Below are 4,252 nucleotides of genomic sequence, written 5' to 3'. Positions count from 1 at the left end.
CCAAAGTTGGCTTGGGTTGTGTTCTCATGCAATGCAGTAAGGTAATAGCGTATGCATCCCGACAACTAAAGGAGTATGAGAAGAATTACCCTACTCATGACTTGGAACTAGCTGCGGTCATTTTTGCCCTTAAGATCTGGCGACATTATTTGTATGGGGAGAAGTGCGAGATATACAGTGATCACAAAAGCCTGAAGTACTTCTTCACCCAGAAGGATTTGAACATGAGACAGAGAAGATGGCTTGAACTCATAAAGGATTATGACTGCGACATTCAGTATCATCCCGACAAGGCTAATGTAGTGGCAGATGCATTGAGTCGGAAGACACAGACTGTGTCGCTCTCATACTTAGCAGTCAGTCCACCACTCGTGCAAGAGGCGATGCTAATGGACGAAACCCTCTTGTATGAAGGGGCAACCTTAGAGCTGGAACCTCAACCAGAAAACCTTAAATGGTTGACTGTATCCTTGACGGCTCTACAGGTGCATCCGACAATTAGGCAAGAGGTGATAATGAAGCAACCTTTGGATTCGGAATTGCAGCGGATCAGAGTTAAGGTTCAAGATCAGACCATGAACGACCCAGATTTTGCTTTAGCCAGTGATGGGGCATTGATGTTTCGAGACAGATTGTGTGTACCCGATGATTTGGATATACAAGACAAGATAGTGCGAGAAGCACATAGCTCCGAGTACTCACTTCATCCAGGAAGTACCAAAATGTACAAAGACCTCAAACAAAGTTACTGGTGGCCAAACATGAAAGTCACCATAGCTTTGTATGTGGCGACTTGTCTTACCTGCCAAAAAGTAAAAGCTGAGAGGCATCGACCTTATGGTACTCTTCAGCCACTCCCAATACCAGAATGGAAGTGGGAAAGGATTACAATGGACTTCGTCACCGGACTACCAAGTACACCTAAGGGAATGGACGCGATATGGGTGATCGTGGATCGGCTTACCAAGACTGCTCATTTTATTCCTATCAAGACCAAGTTCTCCATGACCAAACTAGCACAACTTTACATGGACAACATAGTGCGTTTACATGGAGTTCCAGTGAGCATTGTTTCAGATAGGGACCCAAGGTTCACTTCCAGATTTTGGAAAAGCTTACAGCGTGCCTTGGGATCACAGCTGAATGTGAGTACTGCTTTTCACCCACAGACGGATGGTCAGTCGGAGCGAACCATTTAGATATTAGAGGACATGCTCAGGGCATGCACAATGGAGATGAGTGGCAGTTGGGAAGAATATATACCTCTTATGGAGTTTGCATATAACAACAGTTACCAAGCTACAATTGGAATGGCTCCGTATGAGGCGTTATATGGCAGAAAGTGCAGGACTCCTTTGTATTGGGATGAGGTAGGCGAACGTCGAATGTTAGGACCTGAGATGATCCAAATGACTTGTGACAAAGTCGACGTTATTAGAGAATGGATTAAAGCATCTCAGTCCCGTCAAAAGAGCTATGCGGACACCCGTAGAAAAGATATTGAATTTCAGCCAGGAGAAAAGGTATTTCTCAAGATATCTCCTACTAAAGGTTTGCAAAGGTTTCACAGAAAGGGGAAGTTGAGCCCAAGATACATTGGACCATTTGAGATCTTATCCCGGGTTGGCTCAGTAGCCTACATGCTTGCTCTGCCACCTTCACTTGGGGATGTTCACAATGTATTCCATGTATCCATGCTGAAGAGATACGTGCATGATCCATCTCATGTGCTACCCGTGGAACCAGAGTACCTAGAAGCTTATATGACCTATACAGAACAGCCAGCTGAAATTTTGGACCGGAAGGTGAAAACCCTTCGCAACCGCTCCATTTCCTATGTAAAGGTGCGATGGGCTGATCATTCACTTGAAGAAGCATCTTGGGATGTAGAGGATGAAATGAAAGCCAAATACCCTCACCTTTTTTATCAACCAGGTACGCAATTTCGAGCACGAAATTTTTTAGAAGGGGGGTAATGTAATACCCTGCTTCTTAAACCCGGTCTGATTTCGCGGCTGAACCGGTTTAACCATACAGGAACCGAGGCGGAGGAAATTAGAGCGGGTTCTTTATGGGCTATGATGGCACGGGTGACCTTAAACACCGGTTGGCCCAACAAGTCCGAGCTAGTGCCAGAAGAGACGGGAGTGCCCAAGCCGTGTACATGCACCTACCATAAGGCCATGTACGGATAAAACAGGTATTATATCCGTATTTTAAGGTATATACGTATGCTACATCGTATGCCAGGGGTGGGGTTCGTGCCGAGGCCCGAACCCTGTCAAAATCCCAAGTTTTGGCCCTCAGGTGGGCGGACAGGTGGGTGCACCCACCCACCTGAGTGACCCATCCATGTGCACTATTCACTTAATTAGGAATTATATATATAGCTTTATGTTTTTCTTTTCTTTCCATTTATATCACCCGTACGTTGGTGAGGATAGTAAAGAGGAGAGAGAAAAGAAAGGGAAGAAGAACGGGAGAGAAGGAAGAGGAAGAAAAGAGGGATTTGAGCGGCGCCGAAGCTTGATCTTCCCATTCCGGCGTCGAGAGAGTGATCTTCAACTCTAGATCTACAGTTAGAGGTAAGCAAAGTTGGGTTTTGTGAACATTCACCGTACCCAAGCTTTAAACCCTTGATTCGAGTATGATTTCTTGAGATCTTGTAGATCCCCTTTGAAATGATGAATCTAAGGTTTAATAGATGATTTATGTGTTGATCTTGAAGGATTTGAAGAGACATTGACAAGGTGGAAGAAGCATTGTGAGTTTGAAGTGATTTGGAGGGTTTGAGGTTGTTCTTGAGCAAAGAAGGTAAGATGGTTTCCCATCACTTGAATCTAACCTAGATCTAGGTTAGAACCATCCTATAGGACCTTGAAGGTGTGAAGAATGGGTGGGAAAAAGCCCCATTTGAATCCCCAAAGAATGGAGAAAGTTGGGAAGAAACAGGGTGTTTCCCGCCAAGACCGGTGGGTACAACCGCTGGGTACAACCGGTGGGCCCTTACCCGCCTGTGGGTACCCACCTGAGAAGGCAGGGGGGCCTTCGGGCCCAATCGGAGGGCCCTGCCCGTCGGTCCTAGCAGGGGCCCCTACCCGTCGGTCCTAGTAGGGGCCCCTGGCCCAACCTACGGGTACAACCGGTGGGCCATACCGGCGGGCCCCTACCCGTCGGTCCCAACCGGTGGGTAGGACCGGTGGGCCAGACTACCCACCTGTCTAACCCACCCGTGTGGCCCCGAGGGTGATCCTTACGTCCGATTGGACCCAAATCGGACGTGTGACCTTCTTTTGACGTTTTAAACACGATTTTGTCATCGGATTTCATTAATTTTGATCCTAAAATGGTGAAGTTTTAACCCCGCTCAATTATGTTAGGTTCACCAAATCCGACCCGATTCGCACCGGATCTCACCCGTACCGAACGGTAATCCTTGTACGCTACAAGTAAGTGGGGAGAGGACGTTTGACCTTGTTTCAAGGCATTGTTTGGCATTCATTTAAATATATCTAGTCTAGTCATGCCATCATGAATATGTTATGTAGTCTAGTCATCCCACACATTGATGTGCATATGTGCTATGTTTACTTTCCAAATGGCAATTGAATGAGATGTATATGTTGAATGTGGACATCATTATGCATGTTGCATTGATAGACTAGATGTCGTAGTCGGCTTGGAGACGAGTGCATTGGTGGCCTGTGGAATGGGACACGGACGCACAGTCGAGTTTCCTGAAGAGGATTGGTGGACCCCTGAGGAGTTAGAGCACGGCACCGACTGCTCGTGCGAGAGTTGTGCTGCGGGACAGCAGTTTTGAGGCCGAGCTGAGCTCCACCTTTGGGGCCGTGCTGAGCTCCACTTCTGAGGCCAAGCTGAGCTCTTCTATGTGATGCCGAGTTGGGCACAACCCTTGATGTCGAGCTGAGCTCCAGCCTTGATACCGAGCCGAGCTGTGTACTCTGATTGTTTTGATGATTTCTTGTATATACTTGATATATGAATTGTACTTTTATTGTGTAATTATCATGCCTTCGAGCCTACATGTATATAATTATTGTATCACAATTCGGGTATCAAGTATATGGGATTTATTCACAGGTAAAACTTAGTCTTCCGCTGATCTGATGAACTTATGTTAGTTGTGCGTATGCTGTGGTGGAATACAGTATCTGATGATCCTGGCAGGTTTGGGTTAACCGGTGTTAACTCGGTCACTGGCCCGGTTCAGTGTGAACGGGGTGTGACC

At 46.7% G+C, this 4,252-nt stretch overlaps 1 protein-coding gene across 1 annotated transcript in view; it reads left to right on the top strand.

The window, feature by feature from the left end:
• The window catches only part of LOC122078628 (protein TORNADO 2), a 6,496-nt gene that overhangs the window by 1,184 nt on the left and 1,060 nt on the right, over positions 1 to 4,252 (top strand). The gene's annotated exons all lie outside the window — the stretch shown is intronic.

Source organism: Macadamia integrifolia, chromosome 5, assembly GCF_013358625.1.
Source record: "Macadamia integrifolia cultivar HAES 741 chromosome 5, SCU_Mint_v3, whole genome shotgun sequence".
NCBI lineage: Eukaryota > Viridiplantae > Streptophyta > Magnoliopsida > Proteales > Proteaceae > Macadamia > Macadamia integrifolia.
This window is presented reverse-complemented; position numbering and strand designations above follow the sequence as displayed.